General features: G+C 44.1%; 1 long non-coding RNA gene across 1 annotated transcript in view; it reads right to left on the reverse strand.

The window, feature by feature from the left end:
• LOC141141534 (uncharacterized) overlaps positions 1 to 26,484 on the reverse strand; it is an 82,595-nt gene that overhangs the window by 6,255 nt on the left and 49,856 nt on the right. Inside the window, exons 2-3 of the long non-coding RNA XR_012244119.1 lie at positions 1,911 to 1,979; positions 226 to 273 (exon numbers count right to left, since the gene is read on the reverse strand). This is a non-coding gene — a long non-coding RNA (uncharacterized lncRNA). The remainder of the gene's footprint in view (positions 1 to 225; positions 274 to 1,910; positions 1,980 to 26,484) is intronic.

Here is a 26,484-nt window from a genome sequence, read left to right on the forward strand (position 1 = left end):
GAGATGTTAAAAACCAAAAGTAAGGGTCACCATACACATTACAATCTGGACATACAATCTTTGTACAAAGAACTTTGGATTTACCAATTGTATGTACTATGCAGACCTACCTAGTTTTGCAAACAGGCAGGCCCTTGCACTACAAAACAAACTCACTTGCCTCTTCCAATCTGCTTTAGAACACTGAGCAGCACATGTACAGCAGAGTGTACTTTTTCAACATACCTTGGTGCCATTCCCATTGGTTAATCAAGATGACCAAAGACCCAGCACCTGGAACAAGATGGGAAGAAGATGTTGGCACCAGCATTGATCTCACATACGTTACATTGTTGGAGTGGGGTAGTGTTAGATGCACTAGCAAATTTAGATGGACTACACTAAAACTTAACTCCATCTAACACTTTTTGAGCAGTTACAGTAACAGATTTTTTGTTCCATTTGGGATAATACATTTTTGGTAATGGGTTAATACCAGTTTAATTGATTTACCTTCTAAATCTGTTAGGCAGGCCATAGACAGTGCAAAGTTCTTTCAATCGTGCAAAGAAATTTGTACAATTCTCCCATCAGCACTGGCAGCGCTGACAGGAGAATCCCTCCTGCCGAGCAATTGTCTGCTCCCGCTAGGGACGGGCGGGGAAAGCTGTCCCTGCCGAGAGAAGACAGTGATTATTGCTTTTGGCTATAGCATCCATTAGTGATAATCGCAAGTGAATCTGACAGGCTTGTTGTACCCAAGTTGATCGATGAATCAACTTGGTACATTTAGCTTGCCCACACATGGTTAGAATGAACCGGCCAAGATTCGAACTGTCTATGGCTGGCCTTAGACAGATTTTATTTGCATCAACTTTGCACCATAAGAGCTCAATAATGTACACTCCAAAGACATATTTATTTCTTTGAGCTGCTCAGGTAGAGTTTAGGGTATACTGTATGTGAACCCTTACCTTTTAAAACCCATTCCATTTAAAATAGAAATACAAGGCACCATTTATGTATATTATTATTATTATTACTATTATACAGGTTTTAGATAGCGCCAACAGTTTGCGCAGAGCTTAACAAAATAAAGGTAGACATTACAGTTACATTACAATTTGGTGCAAGAGAAATCAGAGGGCCCTGCTCATTAGAACTTACAATCTAAAAAGGGATCAATTGATACAAATGGTAAAAGCTGTGGGGAATGAGCTGTTGGAGGAAGTAAAACAGTGTTTGGAGGGTTTTCAGGCATCGTCTAAAGATGGATAGATTAAGGGACAGTCGGACAGATTGGGATAGGGAGTTCCAAAGGATGGGAGAAGCTCTGGGGAAATCCTGGAGGTGAGCATGGGAGGAGGGGACAAGTGAGCTACAGAGCAGAAGGTCTTGGGAGGACTGAAGAGAGCGGCTTGGTTGGTATTTTGGGACTAGGTTAGTGATGTAGCTGGGGGCAGAGTTATGGATGGCTTTGTAAATTATTGTTAGTTATACTTTGAATTGTATATGTATATATGTAAAAACATTATAAATACATTTGTCTTCTTTTTTTTTTTTTAAATGTGATCACATGACATATTCTCATTGGTATAAGGTGCTTAGAGAGCAAGGGGTAGAGACCAAAGGGGTGTGTCAGCAGGAGGCAGAGAAATAGCAGTACACTGATCTTCCAAATGAAGAGCTGTGCAGGGGGGTGTGTCTACACAAGTCTGACCATTGAAGTACAGGCGGGCTGTGATCCCAGGTGGAAAGCAAAGAAGAAAACTGACCAAGTTGGGATGAATGAAAAAGCAACTCAGGGAGACTGACAGGATCACCATATGTTTCACACAAAGGAAGCAATGCAAAGGAAACAGGATACTTTGTCATACAAGTACATGTACAACAGACACATGTCAGGAATATGAAATGTTGGAATAACATACCTTTTAATAAGGTTCCAAGTAATTCTCCAATCAGAACACCATCACATAATGGCATAACACCTAAAATACCTGAAAAAAATGTCACCTATTATTTTTTTTCTTTTGGGATGGTTCTTCTGCAGTGCATACAATTTTTTTTTTTTAAATTGGTAGCCCTGAATGTTCCATCATGAGCAACTAATGTTTGGCCATCTGCACCAGTATCATCTGCATGAATCTGTTACAAAGCTTTTTCTAAGTCCAGCTTAACAAAAAAGAAAAATCCACATTCGCCAACATGTATCGGTGACATATCTATACGTAGTTCCCTGCAAACTTCCCTTAACCAACACTACCTATAGTACACTAACAGCAACCAAATGCATAGTCTCACATAAGAACTTTTGGAGACCATGGTCACAAAGTAGTTGCTATTTGCTACTGTTTGCTAATTGTATACAGTTGTCAGGATACCGAATGCTGGTGACCCACAGTCAAGTAAGGCCAATAGAAAGTTAGCAGCTCACTATATTTTGGCAGGAGCAACAGATTTTTTGTATATTTACTCAGGGCCTTTTTTTTAGCTGGAACGTGGCTGAGCTTGATTCTGCCATGACTTGCACTAGCACTGTGTTCACTGTTGTCTACCGTCTCTTGCTTGGAATTTTATGTTTACAATATACAGTGCACCTCTCCCAGCAGCTTCCACTCTGCTGGAACTGCCCTGCCCAGAATTACAATCAGTGCCACAACCAGGAAAGGACAGCTGCCCAGGCACAGTATGTTTATAGGTGGGAAGGGAAACATTGCATGCTGAGCTGCAGCCTGGACCCACCACCTGAAAATTCTGCTGCTGCTGCTTTCCAATGGGGGAGGCAGACAAGGGTACAGCGGTGAGTTGTGGACAGGAGTGCAAAGGTTATCTGTAGAATGGGAGAGTGTGCAGAGGTGAGTTGTGGACAGGGGGTGCAGAGGTGAGTTGTAGACAGGTGGTGCAGAGGGGAGTTGCATACAGGGGGTGTATAGGTATACAGATAGTGTATGAGATAGTGAGCTGTGGATGGTGGGGTGCAGAGGTGAGCTTGGGTTGGTGGGCAGAGGTGAGTTGTGGACAATGGGCACAAAGATGAGTTGTGGACAGCGGTGCAGAAATGGTCTGTGGAAGGGGAGAGTGTGAAGAGGTGAGTTGTGGATGGGGGGTGGCAGAAGTGAGTTGTGGACAGGGGGTGCAGAGGTGAGTTGTGGACAGGTGGCGCAGAGGTGAGTTTCAGACAGGGGGTGTATAGGTGATTTGTGAACGAGGGTGCAGGAGAAAGTTGGGAGGACAGGGATGAAGAGGAGAGTTGTGGACAGAGATGATCTGCAGACAGTTGTTGATGGGGGAGCAATGGTGAGCTGCAGACCAGGAGTGTAGAGTTGAGCTGAAGATGAGGATGCAAAAGTGAGCTGTGGATAGTGGGATGCAGAGATGAGCTTTGGATGGGGAGCAGAGGTGAGTTGTGTACAGTGGGTGCAGAGGTTTGTTGTGGACAGAGCGTGCAGAAGTGAGTTGCAGACAGGGGGTGTCGAGTTGTGAACGGGGGTGCAGAGGTTAATTGTGATTAGGGATGAAGAGGAGAGTTGTGGAGAGGGGTGCAGAGATAATCTGCGGACAGTTGTGGATGTGGGTGCAAAGGTGAGCTGCAGACCAGGGGTGTGGAGGTGAGCTTTGGCTAAGGATGAGAAAGTAAGTTGTGGACAGGGGTGCAGAGATGATTTGTGAAAGGGGAGAGTATGCAGAGGTGAGCGTGGATGGGGGGGGTGCAAAGGTGAGTTGCAGACAGGGGGGTGTAGAGGTGTGTTGTGAATGGGGGTGCAGGGGTGAGTTGCGGACAAGCATGACAAGGAGAGTTTTGGACAAAATGCAGGGGTGATCTGCTGACAGTTGTGGATGGGGGTGCAAAGGTGAGCTGCAGATCAGGGGTATAGAGGTGAGCTGTGGATAAAGATGCAAAAGTGAGCAGTGAATGGTGGGGTACAGAGGTGAGCTTTGGATGGGGGGCAGAGGTGAGTTGTGGACAGTGGGGGGCAGAGATTAACAATCCCCCTTTAAAACCTGCTCACAGTGCAATTTGGCCACACCCACCCTATGACATGGTGCACACAATGCACCACCTCCCTACTCCCCCGGGGAAAATTGAGGGGTGAGTTACTGCACCTATTCTCTGACAAAAAACCCTGTATATACTGTATATTGTATATTTATATAAAACAAAACATGTTTAATTGTATATTTGACAGATCAAAAGAAAATAGGGAAAGTTTATTGTTAGGGTTTACATACACTTTAACTACACAAAAGAAGTTTTTATTTAACTTTATACTGTATAACAATTTTAAATATCAATCAAATATTGTAATATTTCCATATTGCAATGTCTGATGTAAAATGAATGGTTTCATTCGGACAGTAGATTGTTTGAACTAAATTTTGACATATTAGGCTTTTGCTCATCTCAGTAAGTATTTTAAATCAAATGTGCTTATAGGGGTTTCCTAAAAAAATAAAACAAAGAACTGTTTAATTGAGTGTTGATGTATAACATGTTTTTAATTATATAGTACTCCTTTTACAAACGCTAGAGGGCTCTCTGCTCCTGGCAATTGAAAGAAGTTCTAATGATTATAGTCACTGTAATATTCCACAAGCTTCTAATGCCACAGGGAGATGAACACACTCTGAGGATGAATGATACATCACTGAATGATAATCTATAGTTTAGATTACTATGAACCTCTAATAACATTTTTAATTTGAATCTTCACACAAGATTTTTTTAGACAACTGTGCCAAGCATAGATATAAAAACTGAAACATTCAAAAACTATTCCAGTACAAATCTTTACTCTTCATGCAGCACCCAGAGTAGAACTATGTGCATTTTTTTTGTAGATATTGTAAGGGGGGAGGGGGTTATAATACCTGGTCACTTTCTTTTTTGCAGAATCTGTTTTGTTGGGGAGATTTACCTTCACTTCCTGTCCAGTATCTACAGCAGGAAGTGAGAAGAAACCCGTTCAAAGTGAGAAAATTCCAGGATGTCTCCAGGGTCAGCACTTCCAGATCTTTTCTTGTTCCTGGGCTTGAACCATTCCCAGTCCCGGATTGGCTGCAACTTCTCCCCATGAAGGTCAAAGCATAAGGAGACTATGCTAATATAACCAACATAATCAAGATAGTCAAACGTATTATTGCTCAGAGGGATGTCAAAAGAAATTGATGGGACCCTTTCTTTTTTTCCCCTCAGGGAGAAGAGGGGGAGGGGTTTTTTTTCTCACCCTCCCTTTTTTTTGTGGCTGTTTGGTTTGGATCTAGTTTAGGGGGGAGGACACTACATACGAAGGGAAAATGTATAGATGGGCAGGGAGGAGGGTATATATGTATGTATATGGGTATATACAAATGTAGGTAGAAGTTGATTCGGTGTCTATAGTAGTATTGGCACCTAGGACAGATGGATACCTTCCTATGTGAGACCCCCTTTTTTTATGGAGAGTTGTAAGGGGTACTAATAAAATAATACGGGGAGATTGCCCTATATTTAAGGTTATATAACCCGCTGTCCACTTCTTTCCTCCCCCATATGGGATATGTATATGGTAGGTTTTGGGGGGGTTGTGTTTTGTGTTGCTTATTGGGGTGCCCCCTTTTTTTTTCTTTTTTTTTTCCGATTGTGAGTGAGAAGAGGGAAGATGGACACGTGTACACAGATATACACAAACACGCAAACATTTTTTTTTTTAACACAAGGGTTTACAGGATATAGGAATGTAAGAAGACACTATAATATTGTTAAAGGTATAATATACAATACAAGTGTATACACAAACACAAGAGTATAATAAACACAAACGCAAGAGTACAATAAAATATATTTATACACTAAAATACACTCATACATTAATACACAATATACAGTTAGATTATTGGGGTAGTAGGGGGAGGGTGTGGGAGGGGAGGGGGTTATAACTAAAAGAATAGACTGAAGGGCCAGGAGTTGGTAATAAATACTAGTATTGGTACCATAGAATATATAGGGTTAGCCTGGGGGGTGGGAGGGATTGGGGAACCCGGGGGAGACTAATGAGGAGATAATGAGTTAACAAGGTAGATACGATATGGTCTTAGTTGATCTTCCCGCCTCCGTACTTTCTCCCCTTCCTACCCTCCTTTTTCTTTACCCACCTCAAGATATACCCTCTGGAGATATATATAATTTTACTTTTATGTTTTTGTCTGTTTTTTTGACTAACAGGGTCGATTTTTTCAGTTTTAAAGCAATAAGAATGTATATGAACTATAGTTAGTGATATACCGTAATATGTATTGGATATATATTTGTATAGGACTGTAATTAGGGTGTAAATACGCACTGAATCGTGAACTAAAGGAGCTGGTGGGGGTAAGTGTGGACTCTCCTCACTGAGTCATGCTTAACCATCTCCCCCCATTAGTTTAGCACTCATATAGGATAGAGGTTGTAGGAAGGTTGAGTGCCTAAAGCTGATTGGCTTTGGATCCCCTTGGAGAGGTTGCAGAAGTGTGCCCTCTTTAAGTGGTTTTAGGTGAATATTGTTGTTTTTTTGGGGGGGGTTTATTTTAACCCCCCCCTTTTTTTCTCTCTCTCCCTCCTCATCCTCTCCTCTCCTGACTTCAGAGATACCCTACCTTTGGGTGATCTTTGTGCAAGGTATAAGAAATGGATACCCTCTCAATAAAGCGGAAGCGGATCTCCAGGTCGCTATGTGGAGCAAGATTAGTGGATGCATGGCTTCTTTTTCACTCTGGAGAGAGATTATTCTTATTACTCAGCCCCACATAGGACATATTCTCGTATAGATTATTTTTTTATTCCACATAACCAATTGCATGCAGTAGAGGAAGTAAACATTGGAAAGATTACCTGGTCAGATCATGCACCATTTTTTAAAATATAGCTTCTCAGATATCCATGAATGAAAGCCTCTTACAGGGCCCCTCTGTTTTAGAGGAGGTCAGTAAAGTGGCAACATGGTATTTTCAGATTAATGACACACCAGAATGTAATCCTGGAGTGATTTGGGAAGCCCACAAAGCAGTGATACGGGGAGTTTTGATCAAGTATGGGGCCAGGATTAAAAGAGAGAGAGAAGCAAAGTTAGTACCTCTACTGGCAGATATACATTGTTTAGAGTCTTTGCATAAACAAACCCCTACTCCAGTTGTGGAACGGTATTTGGTGACGGCTCATAGACAGATCACAGACTTACTTCTGTATAAAGCCAAAAGAGCAATACAAGTAGGAAGAAAACAGAGTTATGAAAACGGGAATAAATGTGGTAAACAACTTGCCAGCTCCTTGAGGGAACAGCAATTAAGGACATATGTTCCAATGATTATGGGAGCTGGAGGTGAAAAATATATGCTGCCCAGAGAGATAGCATAGAGGTTTGGTGATTTCTATTCATCCCTGTATAATTTACATTCAAACCCCCAAAACCAGACTACGGTGGATGAGTACTTGGCATCCTCGGGAATGCCTAGCTTGACGTCTACCGCACGGAAAGAATTAAAAATACCGATTACTGGAGGAAGTTCAAGAAGCAGTGAACTTGGCAAAAATGAGCAAGGCTCCGGGCCCAGACAGTTTCACCGCTCAATATTATAAGCTTCTTTTCCTTATTCTAGGACCCTATTTGGTAAAAATGTATAATGGACTGGGAGACTTAGGTTCATTCCATATGGAATCCTTGAAAGCTTTAATTACGATCTTACCAAAGGAAGGTAAAGACCCATCACAATGCGGGAGTTATAGACCGATATCTCTTTTAAATGCGGATATGAAGCTTCTCTCTAAGATCCTGGTGACACGGCTTCAATAGCATGTACCCTCCCTGATCCATTTGGACCAGGTAGGGTTTGTTCAGGGGTGGGAAGCTCGGGATAATACGATTAGGACTTTGAACCTAATCCATGTAGCTAACACATCCAAAACCCCATGTTTATTTTTGGGGATGGACGCAGAGAAAGCTTTCGATCGCATTAACTGGCAATTTATGTTCTCGGTTTTACGACAGGTAGGAATGGGAAATAACATGATTCGATGGATCTCAAGTATTTATACCCAACCGACTGCCCAGGTTAAGGTGAATGGAGTAATATCCCAGCGTTTCGGGATGACTAATGGAATTAGACAGGGATGCCCACTATCCCCAATTTTTTTGCTTTATCCTTAGAGCCCTTATTGTGTAAGATCCAAACAAACCCAGATATTGGGGGTCTGTCAGTCAGAGGTACACAGTATAATGCCCCGTACACACGATCGGACATTGATCGGACATTCCGACAACAAAATCCATAGATTTTTTCCAACGGATGTTGGCTCAAACTTGTTTTGCATACACACGGTCGCACAAAGTTTCGGAATTTCTGATCACCAAGAACGCGGTGACTTACACCACGTACGACGGGACTAGAAAAGGGCAGGTCCGAACCAAGCGTGGCACCCTTTGGGCTCCTTTTGCTAATCTCATGTTAGTAAAAGTTTGGTGAGAGACGATTTGCGCTTTTTCAGACTCGTGGTTTTCAGATCGTTTTCTGCTGTTCAGTTTGTGCTTGTGGGTTTGTATCTGGTCTTCAGTGCGTGCAGCGAGTTACGCGTGACTCTGTCATTGTGTTCTTGTTCGTTCGTTACTGTTTTTCAGGTCGCTCTTCACAGGCCTTGCTGTTCTTCAGTGCGTTCTGTTACTCCATTCTGAGCAGCCGACCGTTTTCTAGCCATGTTGCGTATACGTACTCCTCGTAGAGTTCGTGCTGTGCGGGGGCTTGGTGTTGGGGTCCTTACCTTGACACAAGTCCAGTCCATGAACAGGGTGGGGAGGAGTTCATGGACCAAGAATTGGTTGCTCCAGCTTGACCAGTTCTGTCATATGCCTTTGCTCCGTGAGATCCGTGAGAATAATCCTGATGATTTCAGGAACTTTCTTCGGATGACGGACCCCGTATTTCACCATTTGTTGGCTTTGCTGACCCCTTATATTAGCATAAATCCAGAGATGCAAACCAAGCAAAGAAGGGTCCCACCGCTCAGGTAGGCACAAACCAGTGGAAATGAAAGCCAGTGTAGCTTTATCCTTCAAAAGGAAGAGTCCCAGGTGCTGGCTGATGCAGGATGAAGCAGAAAAACCGAGGTGTTTCCTGTACACTTCTTCTGTAGTGTTTTGTGTTCCTTTATGATTTAGCTTTTTACAAATAAAAGCATTCATCATTACACTGGTGTGCGGCTTCCAGCTTTCCTCGGTTTTTCTCCCTTATATTAGCAGGCAGGATACCTGCATGAGGCAAGCCATCACTCCGGAGCAGAGGCTAGTCGCCACCCTGCAGTACTTGGCGACAGGGAGAAGCCTGCAGGTCCTCAAGTTCTTGACAGGCATCTCCCCCCAGGCTCTGGGGATCATTATCCCGGAGACCTGTTCTGCCATCATTCAGGTCCTGCAGAAGGACTATATGAAGGTAAGATTTTTATCCTTTAACATCACATTTTATTGTATTTAATGTTTGATAATATATTGTATTTCTTTCCTCATTCCCTAATTACCATGATTGTAATATGCTGTGAATGTCCCCTTTGTCCTCATTCATGCTGGTTTTTATGTAATTTTTTTTGTCCTTCATACATATTTGCCTTCACCTACCTCCCCAGCATGGTCTCCTGGCCCTATATTCACCTCATGTAGTCACTTAACAATGTATTTTGTCAGCTCCATAGTAGTGCTTTACCCAAAATACCCCCTAAAATGTTTTAAAATGTGATTTGTGCTTAAAATTCAGGCAGAGTGCCAGAGGCTTTTATGGGGGGTCCCCAAATCAGTTGGAACCCTCCCTCCCCCCAACTGCTAAGTCAGCTGATACCAATTCTTTATCTATCCTCAATCATCTATCTGCTGACTTTGCCAAACCCATACACACTATACCCATCTCTTTTGTGGTCAGATTTATGGATGAATTCCCTAAAGCATGTAGTGCAAGGGCCTGTCTGTATACTTTCAAATGGTAATGTTTAAAGTTTTGGTATACTATTATTATCTTGATAGGTAATAGCAGAATTTCCAAATGTGCTCAAATGTGTACAATGTGTATTTATATCTTTGTATTCTGACACTTCTTACCTGTCCAGTGGGCTGCCAATAGTGTAAGTAAGGAGGGGCTTAACACACATTATTTAGGCATTTATCTCTCAATGAAGTGGAGAGGGTTACCTGTCCAAAAGATCCCCCCCCTAAAATGTTAGAAATGGCCCATGAGAGGGTGGGGGAGGGGGAATCTGATAGATGGACCTTATACTTTGGTCTTTAAAAACTCCCTCAAATAAATGTTATCTTGATGTTGGCCAAGAATGTTTGTGTCTAATCTGCTTTCCCTGTTTATGTGCAAAATGATTAATTTTTTTCTTGTTTGACTCCACAGTTTCCTTCCAACCCACAGGAATGGCAGACTGTGGCCTCCCACTTTGCCCAGCGGTGGGACTTTCCTAAATGCGGAGGGGCAATTGATGGGAAACACGTCCACATCGTCCCACCACCCAACTCGGGGTCATACTATTTCAACTATAAGGGGTTCAATAGTATTGTGATGTTGGCAGTGGTGTCGGCTACTTATGAGTTCCTGTATGTGGACGTGGGGAAGAATGGCCGGATGTCCGATGGTGGAGTCATCGCCCAGACGGAGTTCTACAGGCGTCTCCAGAATGGCAGCTTGGACTTGCCACCTCCAGAAGACAATGCGGAAGGACTCCCATTCGTCTTCGTTGCGGATGAAGCGTTTGCACTGGGGGACCATCTTATGCGGCCATTCCCGATGAGGACCCTCACCCCGGACCAGAGGATTTTTAATTACCGGCTGGCCAGAGCCAGAAGAGTGGTGGAGAACACATTTGGAATCATGGCCAGCTGGTTCCACCTATTTCTTACACCCATACACATGGCGGAGTACAAACTGAATCATATCATCCTGGCGTGCTGTGTTCTACACAACTTTTTATGGCAACATTCTGCCAACTATGCTGGCTCAGTTGGGCCTGAGGCCGGAATTCCGAATGAACCAACCCTGATGGCGCTTGAAAGTGCCCGTCCTGGCTTGCCCCCCCTGAGTGCCTGTGAGGTCCGTCTAAGATACCTTGAATACTTTGCGAGTAGGGGGGGCATCAATATGCCAGACAATGTCTGAAACCTTTTTCAAATAAAAAATCATTTTAACTACTAAAATCTTTAGTGACATTTACTGCTTGTGTTTCTTTTAGCTGACCCTGACAGAAATGTGAGGAGTCCTGAAAATGGCGTGATTGTGTAACATTATAAAGCACTGTTGGGTGTTATTTACTAAAGGCAAAGATACTTTGCACTACAAGTGCACTTGAAACTGCACTTGTAGTGCAAAGTGGATTTTACCTTAGGAAATAACACCCATTGTCACAGAAAACACCAATTTGAGCACAACAAAAGTTTTGGAGCGTTGAAACAATAATCCGCACATTCTTGATTATCAATCTTTTTAATCCCAGCACAATCACATGTGCTGGGATTAAAAAAGGTTTTTAAAACAAACCAACATGTTTGTTGTATAACAATTTTTGGGGTCACATTAGAAAAAGTAGAAATGTCCATTTAAGATAAAACAGGCATGTTTAAAAACAACAAGAAAGACACAAATCTTGAACTTACAAAGTTCACATTTGGTAGAACTTGAAGGCAATATCAAACATGAGTATTTACAAACTGTGTTTGATATTGCGTTCAGATGGGGTGAAGTCACCCCAGGAAAAGCCAAATTTTGAAGATGCACACAAATTGTCGAATGGCAACATGTGCTAGCTGCCATCACGGGGGATCAAGGGACGTGTTTTGTGGGTGCAACCCCTTCCTCACAGCTACTTTATTATTGAGGAAGGGGTTGCACCCCCAAAATGCCTACATTGATCTCCAGTGATGGCAGATAGCACATGTTGACACACTGTGCATCTTCAAAATTTGGCTTTTCGCAAATCTGTCAAAAAATGGTATTAATTTTTAGCTCACAAAAAGCACAAAAAAACAAAGGGATTTGGATGGATTTTAAACTCTCCCTAAAACATCAGTGATATTCTTTATTTTTTTTGAACATCATTGATGTTTTTATGGATGTTTTCCAAGTCCCTATTATACCCCATGATCTCCCCGATCAGGATCTGTGCACTCATCAGATGTGAAATAATCTGGATCCACAACATCATGATCACCTAAAAATATAGAAACAAAAACACACCATGTATTATAAATCTGCTGGCATCCATCTCTTACCAGAGCCTGTGGTCGCAGACACTCACCTGTTGTGGTGACAATTTCCACCACGTCTTCCTCCTCCTCTTCCTGTTGTGTTTGGGGGATTTCCACTTCTTCCAGAGGTGTGGGGTCTGTGGTCTCCTGGGATGAGGGGTGTCCTCCGAGTCTTTTATCCCCTATGTAAAAACAAATAGGTCTACTTAGCACACAGATATTTGATGGCAGAACTATAAATATGAAACATTGCTTGGAAGTGGGGTACAATTGTCTGTTTTGGCAGAGTTCCAAGATGTTGAAATTTTTTTGTCCTTTGTCAAGCTTGAATACTTACCTGTTTAGTACAAGCTTCACAGATGTAGTCACCCCTATAGTATACACTGGAGCACTTGTGTGGGACCCCCTAATAAAAAGGGTGTTCTGGGGTCCCACACTAGTGCTCCTGTGTCCAGATGTGTAAACAGCTACTGAGTGTCCTCTCCTTACACAGGATCTAGTTTGCATTTCATTCTAGTTACAAACCCATCTACAGAACCAAATTATTTTCTGACAAGTAGGCCATAAAAGATGTTTTCAAATGCATATGGCCAAAACAATGGTGTTTTCTAGGCCGAAGGAACAATGTTACATACGAACGAATAATGTGCCCATGAACATGAAAGTTGCCATTTTAAACTGTACAACAGTTAAGAAAAGCACATGGAGCAGCACGAACGTAATAAACATAAAGAATAGGAACACAGGACAACTACTTACTTTTTTGCAGCACTCTCCTGATCCTTCTGTACTGCTCATGCTCCCTTAATTTCAGGTCTGACCACCGCTTCCTGAGCTGATCCTTGGATCGTCGTACCCCGAAATTCCGATGCAGACTCTTGACCACTTTCGCCGTGATCTTGGCCTTTCTGACATTGGGGTTGGGGTAAGGTCCATACTTCCCGTCATAGTCGGCCCTCTTCAGGATGTCCACCATCTCCAACATCTCCCGAAAGGACATGGAGTTTCACGCATGCACAGTGTCTATAAAGCGTAACACGCGTGTGTAGTACGTACGATCTGTGAGCAGAGGAAGGAGTAACGGAGGTGCCGTTCGTGATAGCAAAGGTAAGATTTAACATTGGGCCTATACTGCTTCTAGATTGAGGCCTGTATTTGGACAAATTTAGAAGACTTTAGGCTGACATTAGGGTTTGTCTTGTGTTGTGTCTTGCAGTTAAAATGGATTTCTTGAAGGATCAGGAGTTTATGCCAATCTTCATTGATATGTTCAGGGAGCTGCCCTGTCTGTGGCAGATAAACCACCCTGAATATAAGAACCAAACAAAGCGGCAGCGGCTGGATAATTTGCTGCAATTTGTGAAGACGGTGATCCCCACAGCAGACATGATCTATTTGAAGATACTAATTGGTGGCCTGAGGAGCACTTATCTAAGGGAGCACAAGAAGGTCCAGGATTCCCAGAGATCAGGAGCTGCAGATGACATTTATGTCCCCAGGCTGTGGTACTACGACAGGCTGCATTTTCGGGCAGGCCAGACTGAACCCAAGCCAGCACTCTCCATGCTTCCTTCACCCCCAGCTGAGGCTTCTGATGCCCAACCTGGGCCTTCCAGGCAGCAACATGTGGAGGAGCCCAGCTTGAGCCAGGTATAGCATTCTTCTAAATATTTCTGGTTGTCCAATCAATGATGTTAAATAAATGTTAGTTTGGAGTACTAATTTAGGATTGTGATTGATGATGCAAAAACTAAAACAAGGTCCTTTTTTCATACACAGGGAAGTCTCAGCCAGGAGGTGGCCGGGCCAAGCAGGCTGCCTGATTTCCAGGTCCCTCCCCTCCACCTTCAAAGACAAAGTGGCAGGAAGAGGCGTAACCTGGAGGAGGCTGCCATAGGCCTCTTTTGGAAGGCTACTGAGGCCCTCAGAACACCCCACACTGTGGAGGAGGACTTTGCTGCCATAACTGCCTGCAAAATGATGCAGATGGAGGAGGGCCAATGACTCCTATGTGAGTTTTTAATTTTGGAAGCTCTAAATAAGGGGTTGAGGGGCCAACTCACATGTGCAACCCACATTTGTCACCTCACCCATAGTCCTCCTCCTCCTCCTTCAGGTCCTACTCCTCCTCCTCCTCCAGGTCCTACTCCTCCTCCTCCTGCCACATCTCCAACACCAGAGCCACAGCCGGGAAGGAAGCGTGGAAGGATGACCAGAGAGTGATGACCTGGGTTCAGTCTGGTCTGGAAAAATATGCAGCCTCTTGTAGTACCACAGCCTGATGACACAGATGTCATCTGCTGCTTTCAGGATCTCTTGGACTTCTGGACCAGACTGCACTCCCTTACATAAGGACTCTTCAGGCCACCAATTTTGCTGTCAAAAAATTGATGTCTGCCATGGGGGTCAAAGGCTTCACCAATTTCTGATGTTTATCCAGCATTGCCTCCCTCTTTGTTTGGTTCTGAGCCCTTAATAAAGGAATTTTTGTTTCAATTAGACTCGCCTATGTGTGTTTTCCTTCAAAAAGGACAGTTTGTTTGTGAGGAGTAGGGATGAGCTTCGTGTTCGAGTCGAACCCATGTTCGACTCGAACATCGGCTGTTCGATCGTTCGCCGAATTGCGAACGTTATGGGCCGTTCGCGCTAAATTCGTGTGGCGCGTCACGGCCCATAATTCACTGCGGCATCGCAGTGCATTGCTGGCTGATGATTGGCCAAGCATGCACTATGACCCGCATGCTTGGCCAATCACAGCGCTGTCAGTAGAGAGAGCTGTAATTGGCCAAAGCCAGGGTGGCTTTGGCCAATTACGGCTCAGGGCATTTAGTACACACCCCACACTATATAAGGCCGCCTGCACGGCGGCCCTGTGTAGTGTGTGTTCCGGTGTGCGGTGTGCTGAGAGATAGAGAGAGAGAGAGACAGTGTCATTTGATTTGAGTTAGATAGATTAGGCAGAACAGTCAGTCAGTTAGCTGCACTTACAGTGTATTGTGTATATATATGCATCCCAGGTGTTGCATATATATATATACACTGTATTCAGTTTAGCTAGATCCGTTCCTGTTATCTTCTATCTAGACTATTTACATTTAATGCAGTGCGTCCTGCTCACAGTGTTCAGCTAGATCCGTTCCTGTTATCTTCTAGACTATTTACATTTAGTGCAGTGCGTCCTGCTCACAGTGTTCAGCTAGATCCGTTCCTGCTATTTACATTTAGTGCAGTGCGTCCTGCTCACAGTGTTCAGCTAGATCCGTTCCTGTTAAATTCCTACTGACCGGCAGGCTTGTCTGGTTACAGTATATAAAGCTACCTGAAGAAAATTACAGGTGTTCTATTTGATCCTATTAGTACCACGGTCAGGCAGCTAGACTATTTACATTTAGTACAGTGTGTCCTGCTCACAGTGTTCAGCTAGATCCGTTCCTGTTATCTTCCTACTGACAGGCAGGCTTGTCTGGTTACAGTATATAAAGCTACCTGAAGAAAATTACAGGTGTTCTATTTGATCCTATTAGTACCACGGTCAGGCAGCTAGACTATTTACATTTAGTACAGTGCGTCCTGCTCACAGTGTACAGCTAGATCCGTTCCTGTTATCTTCCTACTGACAGGCAGGCTTGTCTGGTTACAGTATATAAAGCTACCTGAAGAAAATTACAGGTGTTCTATTTGATCCTATTAGTACCACGGTCAGGCAGCTAGACTATTTACATTTAGTACAGTGCGTCCTGCTCACAGTGTTCAGCTAGATCCGTTCCTGTTATCTTCCTACTGACAGGCAGGCTTGTCTGGTTACAGTATATAAAGCTACCTGAAGAAAATTACAGGTGTTCTATTTGATCCTATTAGTACCACGGTCAGGCAGCTAGACTATTTACATTTAGTACAGTGCGTCCTGCTCACAGTGTTCAGCTAGATCCGTTCCTGTTATCTTCCTACTGACAGGCAGGCTTGTCTGGTTACAGTATATAAAGCTACTTGAAGAAAATTACAGGTGTTCTATCCCAGCTTAGTGCAGCTACAGGCCATTAGTATGTCTGGAAGGCCAAGAAGGAGAGGCAGACAGTCACAAGCCAATAAGAGAGGGCAAGCAGGCTCTGTGTCTAGTGCTGGTCGTGGAGACGGTGCATCCTCATCAGCACGTGGCCATGGGACACGCTTGGCCTTTTTTTCGGCAGCTGGCCATGTTGAGCCGCAACATGCGGAAGACTTGGTCGAGTGGATGACCAAGCCGTCCTCATCCTCCTCATCCTCTCTCACCCATGCCCAGGGTGCTTTGTCTGGCAAAGCAGCGGCCTCTTCCCTCAGCTCAATGTCATCAGTGACTCCTTCCCTAGCTCCACCATGTCCTCATGAGGATTCCCTCGAACTGTTTGACCACAGTGTTGGGTACATGCTCCAGGAGGATGCCCAGCGTTTGGAAGGCTCTGATGACGATACTGAGCTCGATGAAGGCAGTAACATGAGCGCGGACAGAGGGGGTGCCCAAGAAGGACAGCAATCTGGCAGTCATGCTCCCCCTGCTGCAGCATACTGCCAGGTTTGCTCCAGTGATGAGGAGGGAGGGGATGATGAGGTCACTGACTCAACGTGGGTGCCTGATAGGAGAGAGGAGGAGGAGGAGGAGGAGGAGGAGGAGGAGGAGGAGGAGGAGGCGGCAGCACATCACCAACGAGGCAGGATGCCCTCCAGGGGCCAGCCTAAGGGCAGCACATTGACTGCATCACACCCCAAAGCTCCACATGTGCAGGGCGCTGCAGTCTCTGCGCGTTATTCAAAAAGTTCTTTGGTGTGGGCCTTTTTTGAGACGAGTGCATCAGATCGCACCGCTGCTATTTGCAACATATGTCTCAAGCGTATCTCGCGTGGCCAAAATATCTCCCGCTTGGGTACCACATGCTTGACCAGACATATGTTGACCTGCCATGCAGTTCGTTGGCAAGCGTATCTAAAAGACCCACACCAAAGAACAAAGAGGATCTCTCCTTGCTCCTCATCAGCTGAGATTTCCAACCCCACTAGACCTTCAGTCCTCTCTGAGACCTGCAGTGAGAGGAATGAAGGTGTAGAATTAGGTGTGTCACAGCCAAGTACTTGTGGGCAATCTGCTTTTGGTACACCGACGTCAGATTGTACCAGGCAAATTTCCCTGCCCCAGCTGCTGCACCGCCGAAAGAAGTTTGCTCCCAGCCATCCACATGCCCAGCGGTTGAATGCTAGCTTGGCAAAATTGCTAGCACTTCAACTGCTGCCTTTTCAGTTGGTAGACTCTGCCCCCTTCCGTGAGTTTGTGGAATGTGCGGTTCCTCAGTGGCAGGTACCCAAACGCCACTTTTTCTCACGGAAGGCGATTCCGGCTCTCTACCGGCATGTGGAAGGCAATGTCCATGCCTCGCTGGACAGGGCGGTCAGCGGTAAGGTGCATATTACCGCTGACTCATGGTCCAGCAGGCATGGACAGGGACGTTACCTAAGTTTCACGGCGCATTGGGTGACTCTGCTGGCAGCTGGGAAGGATGCAGGACAAGGTGCAGTAGTGTTGGAGGTTGTTCCGCCACCACGCCTCCAAAATGCTGATTGTGACACACCTCTCTCCTCCACCCCCTCCTCTTCTTCTTCCTCCATGGCCTCTTCCTCGGAACCAGCGGTGCTCCGTAGGCGTTCAAGGGGCTACGCAAGTACGCAGGCCAAAAGATGCCATGCGGTGCTTGAGCTGGTGTGCTTGGGGGACAGGAGCCACACTGGGGCAGAGGTTCTGTCAGCTCTGCAGGGGCAGGTTCAGAGGTGGTTGACGCCACGCCAACTTAAGGCAGGAATGGTGGTTTGCGACAATGGCACCAACCTCCTCTCTGCCCTCCGACAGGGACAAATGACCCATGTGCCCTGTTTGGCTCACGTCCTTAACTTGGTGGTGCAGCGGTTCTTGGGCAGGTACCCGGGCTTACAGGATGTCCTGAGGCAGGCCAGGAAAGTCTGTGTGCATTTCCGCCGGTCATATAATGCCAGTGCTCGGCTGACGGACCTCCAAAAGGAGTTTAACCTGCCCAAGAACCGCCTAATCTGTGACATGCCCACCAGGTGGAACTCAACGTTGGCCATGCTGCAGCGGCTGCACACGCAGCAGAGGGCCATCAATGAGTACCTGTGCGACTATGGCACCAGGACAGGGTCAGGGGAGCTTGGTTTTTTTTCCCCACGCCAGTGGGCCATGATCAGGGATGCATGCACTGTCCTGTCACCATTCGAGGAGGCCACGAGGATGGTGAGCAGTGACAGTGCATGCATCAGTGACACTGTCCCCCTTGTCCACCTGTTGGAGCACACGCTGCGTGGAATAATGGACAGGGCACTTGAGGCAGAACAGAGGCAGGAAGAGGAGGACTTCCTTAGCTCTCAAGGCCCCCTTTATCCAGACAGTGTTCCTGCGTGCCCGCCGATCACACAGGAAGAGGACGAGGAGGAAGAGGAGGAGGAGGAAGATTGTGTCAGTATGGAGGTGGAGCCTGGCACTCAGCATCAGCAGCAGTCTTTAAGGGATCAGTCCCAAGAAACACATGGACTTGTACGTGGCTGGGAGGAGGTGGCTGCGGACCATGTCGTTCTTAGTGACCCAGAGGACTCCGGACCGAATGCCTCAGCAAACCTACGCTGCATGGCCTCCCTGATCCTGCAAAGCCTGCGTAAGGATCCTCGTATTCGTGGTATCAAGGAGAAGGACCAATACTGGCTGGCAACCCTCCTTGATCCACGTTACAAGGGTAAGGTTGCGGACCTTATCTTGCCATCGCAGAGGGAGCAGAGGATGAAACATCTTCGGGAGGCCTTGCAGAAAGGTCTGTGCAACGCGTTCCCAGAGACTGGGAGGTTACAAACTCCTATTTCTGGACAACGTGTTGCTGAGGCTTCGGTCAGTCAAAGAAGGAGCGGTGGAGAAGGTGGCCGTCTGACCGATGCGTTCAGACAATTTTTTGGTCCGCAGCCCCAAGGTATGATCGGTTCCAGCAACCATCGCCAGCGTCTGTTTTACATGGTGCAGGAATACCTAGGGGCAAGATCAGACTTGGACACCTTTCCCACCGAAAATCCTCTGGGTTACTGGGTCTTGAGGATGGATCACTGGCCAGAGCTTGCACAGTATGCAATTGAGCTACTGGCCTGTCCTGCATCCAGCGTTCTTTCGGAACGCACATTCAGTGCTGCTGGAGGCGTGGTAACCGATCACAGGGTGCGTCTGTCCACCGACTCGGTCGATCGGCTGACCTTCATAAAAATGAATGAGTCTTGGATCACCACCAGCTACCAAGCACCTGATGCTGATGTAACCGAATAATTTTTTTTGAAATCTCAGATCCCTTCAAAGACTGCCTATGCTGATGCTGAGTGACTATCCCTGAGTAATTATCCTCTTCCTCCTCAATCATCACGCTGATAGCTTGTAAGAACATTTTTGGTTCTGGGCGCCACCACCAGTGCCTAAGGCACAATTTTTCAGCCCCTGTTTAACAGGGGCGTGTAATTACAATTTTTGATGTAATACTTTGCAGCAGGGCTCGTTCCTGCATTCCAACTAGAGTGTCTGTGAGGGGTTGCAGTGTTGTGGCACCAGCACCAGTGCCTAAGGCCCAATTTTTCTGCCCCTGTCTAACAGGGGCGTGTAATTACAATTTTTGAAGCAATAATTTGCAGCAGGGCTCGTTCCTGCGTTCCAACTAGAGTGTCTGTGAGGGGTTGCAGTGTTGTGGCACCAGCACCAGTGCCTAAGGCCTAATTTTTCAGCTCCTGTTCAACAGGGGCATGTAATTACAATTCTTGATCTAATATTTCACAGCAGGGCCCTGTGAGGGCTTACAGTGTTGTGGCCACAGCAACACCTAAGGCCCAAATTTCTGCTGAGTATATAGGGCAGGACCCTACTTTCAAACATCTAACTTACAAACGACTCCTACTTGCAAACGGAAGGAGACAACAGGAAGTGAGATGAAATCTACCCCTAGGAAGGGAAATTCTCTCCTGTAAGAGTTAATATGGGAAAACAAGTTCTCCTTTCCACTGATGCTTTCCAATCCTTGTTCCACAAAAAAACCCAAATTTTCAAAAAACATTTTTCATTGGGACAAAAAAGTGAGGTGAAATCTTCTGAAGAGGAGGAAAGACAGCAAAACAAATGTCACAGGGGTGATAACCCTTCCCTATGTTTTCCAAAAAGCTTAGAAAAGATTTTTTGGCTGGAGCTAAACACGTTAAAAATGTTCAAAATTACAAACAGATTCTACTTAACAACAAACCTACAGTCCCTGTCTTGTTTGCACCGCCTGTATACTGCTGTTCAGAGTATATAGGGCCTGGTGGCCCCACACCTTTCCTTATTTTAATTTGGGTGCGGGGTTCCCCTTAATATCCATACAAGACCCAAAGGGACTGGTAATGGACTGGGGGGTACCCATGCCGTTTGTCTCACTGATTTTCATCCATATTGCCATGACCCGACATGACATTAAACCCGCAAGCAGTTTTAAATGAGATTTTTTCCTTTAAAAATGACATTTGGTGCAGGGACTGTTCTAAACATGGGAAACACGCGTCACTTTACAGGCATACTATAGACACCCCCCAGGTACGATATTTAAAGGAATATTTCACTTTTTTTTTTTTACTTTAAGCATCATTAAAATCACTGCTCCCGAAAAAACGGCCGTTTTTAAAAGTTTTTTTTGCATTGATACATGTCCCCTGGGGTAGGACCCGGGTCCCCAAACCCTTTTTAGGACAATACCATGCAAATTAGCCTTTAAAATGAGCACTTTTGATTTCGAACGTTCGAGTCCCATAGACGTCAATGGGGTTCTAACGTTCGTGCGAACTTTCGGTCCGTTCGCGGGTTCTGGTGCGAACCGAACCGGGGGGTGTTCGGCTCATCCCTAGTGAGGAGGCACGTACATTTCAAAAATACAATGTGAAAGAGACACCAACACCAAACAATCTCCTTGAGATTAAATAATACAAGATAATAATGGTGTTGTGGTAACTTGACACACAAAACACACCCAAAAAAATTCAAACTTTGTGTGTCAGAAAATCCGATGGAGAAAGTCCGATGGAGTCCACACACGGTCGGAATTTCTGACAACACGCTCCGATTGCACATTTTCCATCGGAACATCCGACCGTGTGTACGGGGCATAAGACCTCGGCTTATGCTGACGATATGATGTTGTCACCGACCAACCCAATAGTATATTTACCTAATCTTCTTCAAGAAATAGAGACATATGGTGCTCTATAGGATTTTAAGATTAATGTATCGAAATCAGAGGCTATGGGAGTTTTGATTTCCAATGACAGGTTGAGAACACTGAAGGCAAGCTATAAATTTAAATGGACAGACCAAGCCTTGAAGTACCTGGGAACCTTTATTCCGGCAGATCTTTCACATACATATAAGTTTAATTTTCCACCATTATTACATAGAGTGCAAATCCTTTTGGAGAGATGGCAGAGGGGGTTCCATTCTTGGTTTGGGAGGTGCAATATTGTTAAAATGAATATTTTACCGAAGTTCCTTTATTTATTTCAGGCAATACCCATTGCTATACCTAAATATTATTTTAAGCAGATACACTCCCTATTTGTTGGATTCATATGGGCAAATAAACACTCAAGGATCAGAAGATCCCTGTTGACTTTACCTAAACAATATGGTGGGTTAGCGGTTCCAGACCTGTATAAATATTACCAGGTGGCTCTCCCAAGCCGCCTGATTGATTGGAGAAGACATGGGGATTAGAAAATGTGGCCTGGTTTAGAGCAGGCTCAGAGTAATGCTTTACTACAACGAGACGCTTGGTGCTACAGGGACCTCCCGATTACTATGAAGGCCTTTGATAGGACCCACTCTAAAGATGGGCTAAGGGCTTTTTTCCAAGGGTAGACTATCTGCAATAGTCTTAACCTCGTTCCCAATATTGGGGAATCCACAGTTTGAGCCAGGCCTGAGAAAGGGTAACTTTGATGCATTGATAGACCAGGGGCTCTTCCAAGCTTCTCATTTTGTGACAAGGGGAACATGGCCTACGATACATTCATTGATAGCAGGAACCACATCATATCAATTGGATCTACGGCATGCGCTGCAGCTGAGACATTTCTTAAATACTTTAACCCCATTAAGTGGTTATAAACGCACTTTAACATCATTTGAGGAATACTGTAAGGGGAATGGTGTTTTTCATCAAACCCTCTCTAAAATGTATGCACTGCTAGTTACACCTACGGAGGACTCTAAGTTACCCTTCTTTAGGGGGTATGAGAGGGACCTGGATCGAACCTTTACGGAGGAGCAACATACCAACATAATATATAATACATTTTAGTCTTCAATTTGCATAAGAATGCAGGAGACAAATTTTAAGATTTTGTCTCAGTGGTACCGCACTCCGGTTTTCTTACATAGATGCTACCCAGATGTATCAGATAGCTGTTGGCGTTGCGTGGAGAAAGATGGAACGTTAGTGCATATCTTTTGGTCCTGCCCTAGAATAGAGGGCTTCTGCAAAGAAGTTCAGAGAATTGCTCAAAAATTTAGCGACCAGGAGATTCCTGAAGATCCAGCCTTTTTCCTACTGCAGGATACTAAAATCCCGGTCAAATTATATAAGAAATCCATCTTATGCCACCTTCTGAATGCAGCTAAATCATGTATTCCACTTACCCTGAAACAGACACAACCACCATCAGTAGGAATGTGGCCTAAAAGGGTAGAACAATTGAACCTCATGGAAGATTTGGTTTGGACATCCCAGCAGAAGCGAGGGATATATCTGAAAACATGGTCTCTATGGAATCTTTTTATTAATACAGAGGAGGGAAGAATCCTTATAGACTCTAACAACTGAAAATAAAGATATTATTAGTAGACCCTTGGAATAGGAATTGGCTAAGCAGGAGAAGGATTTGGGAGGAGGGAGGAGGGAGAAATGGGAGGTTGGGAGGGGGGTTAACTTTTTTTTTTCCCCCTTTTTTTTTTTTTTGTTTGTTTTTGTTTTTTGTGTTTGTTTTCTTTTTTTTGTTTTTGTTTATACGATAGGGAGGTAGGAGGGGGTTTTACACTTTATGAATACATAAGGAAACTCCCCCAGAACTCAAGATATATTCCTGGAGTGCTGGATGAGGAGTTGTTTTTGTGTACCTATGTGACTAAAAGGAGATAGTTGATTTTGATGTATACAGTGGGCAGGGTCATATGTTCTGGAAGAAAATGAATTGATATGTACACTAGATTAGTATATAGATATTGATACTATGCCATATAGGATGTTTGTAAAGTGTATTCCTTGCTTGCTTCCAAATAAATAAAATATTAAATATGAAAAGCAAGATTCTTCCTCTTTACCTATTCCGTGGACAACTCAAAACTTTGGATTTTCTTTTACTTTCACACTCTGTGATAATGGTAAACAAGACAAATAAAATGAGTGAATCTCCCTAATGGGGGCAAATGCCACAACAAAAACCCAACAAGGGATCTAATCCCTCTCCACTGTATCCAAAACAAAAAAGAAGTTGAATGCTGAATTTCGGTTCCATCTATCGCCAGTTTAAGTCCCATAAATATCTGCTGAGCCTGCCAGTGGAGTCCACCAAATATTGCTTTTTTGTGAGCGTGTGGCAAAGACGCAGCACTGTTCCTGTATTCAGAGCAGAGTTGCCATTCTCATGTAGGATCTGTCTACTTACACTACAGTGGAATGCGAAAATTTTGCAGGCAGGGTGCCTATCAGCATTGTTACAAATGCACCTGGCAACATCTAGTCCTTCCCACTACTTTCTGTGATCTGTAGTGTCTGGGAGGGGGGTATGCGACATCCAATCCGAACCTTTGGGACATTCAGCAGAAGTTGGTCAACTAAACATCGCACAATACATTTGGCAAAGTAAATTGTCATTAATACTATGCAGTGAAGTTTTTTTTCTTTTTCTGTTTTTTAAAAAATGCACATGGTTACCCTTCAAAATACGTGCCAGACCCTTATCCTTGATGTGAGTCTGGTATGTATGTCAAGAAACAACATGAGATCCCCCTAAATTTCATACCAGATTCTTCAGGGAACACTCTGCACCCCCATCTGAACCAACCAGGCCACATGCTCTCAACTTGGGGAGGGCACTTTGCCAGGGGACCCTTCCCTGGAAAAGCACTTTGTTCCCATGTTGACGAAGACAAGGGCCCCTTTCTCACAACATTGACCCAGTGATTGAGGGGAGCTGTGAGCAGGGAGCTAATCAGAATCTGGAAGCCCTTTTTAAAGTAAGTGGGCCAGAAGATATTTGCCCTCCCATGTGAATGGGCACATAGATCACATAAAAAAAATATGTAAAGTGAATAAGCACACTAACATAATTTTACAGGTCCTTTATTCAAATAAAAACAAAAGGAAACACCCCAAAATGTAAATCCATTACCAATCATGTAGTCTAGCAATGTAGATCCATGTTAATCACAATAAATAACTCCGGCTGACCCATCGAACGAAAAAACCTGCAACCCCCCCGTGACAATTACTGACAATGACAACTCTGCATCTGAATGTAAACAAAGAGGTGGAGAAACCCAGGTGACATCATTACCCAAATATGGACATGATCACATTTGATCAGTAAAATCATGGAGGATCCCAGGTGATGTCATTGATGAAATATGGTTATGTCCATATTTGGTCACTCGTGTCACCGGTTATACCCTGCCCTTTTGTTTACATTCAGTTGCCAGCTGAGGAGCTGTCATTTGAGGTGAGCAGTCTTTGTAATTGAATCTTGTCAGTAGTCTGCATGTTTTTTTCAGTGGGTCAGCAGGCATAATTTTTTGTGATTGATGTAGATATACATCACTGGTTGATGTGATTTAACGATTTACTTCAAACAATATATAAGTATAATATAAGAAAGATTCCTATTCCCCTCCTAACATGGCCTTACACATGGGTGGCATTCACACACGTACAGTAATTAGCTCTAGCAAACAGGAGGCTGCATATATTTTTAGATTGGGAAAGAAAGGACAGCAAAATATCCTGAGTTGGCAAAAGCTGACCACCGCTTTTCAAGTACAAGAACAGTAATTTGCCCATCTCTTTCAAATAAAACAGAGTTAGAAAAGGAAGACCTGGAGTCTGTGATTACATACCTGGCTCAGTCAGGCTGATGGGCTGAAACATGGCATGATGTGTGCACATGGTGTTATAAAACCTGATTCAAAACCATTTCTGCAGTTAAGATTTTGTGTGAGAACCCATACTGGTTTATAAGGAGACCTGAAGCCTGATAGTGATACCTGAGCTGAAACTTATTGCCTACATTTGACAAAGCCCCTCACACAGCTTGGTGTAGTCGCAGGATAGGTCACAAAAAAGATGGTGTATCATCTATGGAAACTTCAAGAACTTTCTGGGTTCTAGGTGAGCTGGAACTGGAGCATCTTGCTTGTCAGGAACTAGAAGGCATACTTGCTGAGTAGAATGAAAAGAGTGTTGGATAATATTTTGGATAATATTTGGATAATTTTTTCACCACACAAAACGTTGATCTGGGTTCTTCTACAACATATCTATTAGGTTGCCTTTTGGAACTAGCCAATGACCTAGCAATGTACATAGTCCCTTATTTGCCACCTTGTTTAAAAAGATAAGTAGTAGTCATGCAATGAAAACATATTAATATTATGCGGTTCTATTTACCGGTTAATTGTAAGTAGCTGAGGATTTTTGATTTAATGTAAGCTGTAAACAACAAACACATACTGGAAAGAAAAAACACCTAATTTTGAGAGAGCAAATTTTAAGAGAGCTACTTTTCCAAGGCTGAAGGCTGCTTTCCAATACTTAGATTAAATGGCAATATTGCCATCAAAGAACATAGAAAACACAGAACAATAGTGGGAATGTTTAAAAAAAGACTGTATGTAAATAAACTGCAAAACGTTTTCCCATCTGCAGTAAATTAGAAGGCTAAAAGTAAAACCCATATTATTCACAAAGTTAAAATATGAAATTGAAGGAACACTATCATTACTTGAAAGTTACAAAGAATATAACAGAGTGTGTAAAAAGATAATCTAGGCCACAAAAATTCAAAACAGACTGAATCGGTAAGGTGGGGTTCACATATGTGCGGCCATAGTTCATAGCATGGGGCCCTATGCATCCCTGTTCACCGGTTCGGGTGCGAATCAGATTCAAATTTTTGCCTTAATTTGCATCTAAAT

The sequence above is a fragment of the Aquarana catesbeiana genome, linkage group LG04 (genome assembly GCF_042186555.1).
Source record: "Aquarana catesbeiana isolate 2022-GZ linkage group LG04, ASM4218655v1, whole genome shotgun sequence".
NCBI lineage: Eukaryota > Metazoa > Chordata > Amphibia > Anura > Ranidae > Aquarana > Aquarana catesbeiana.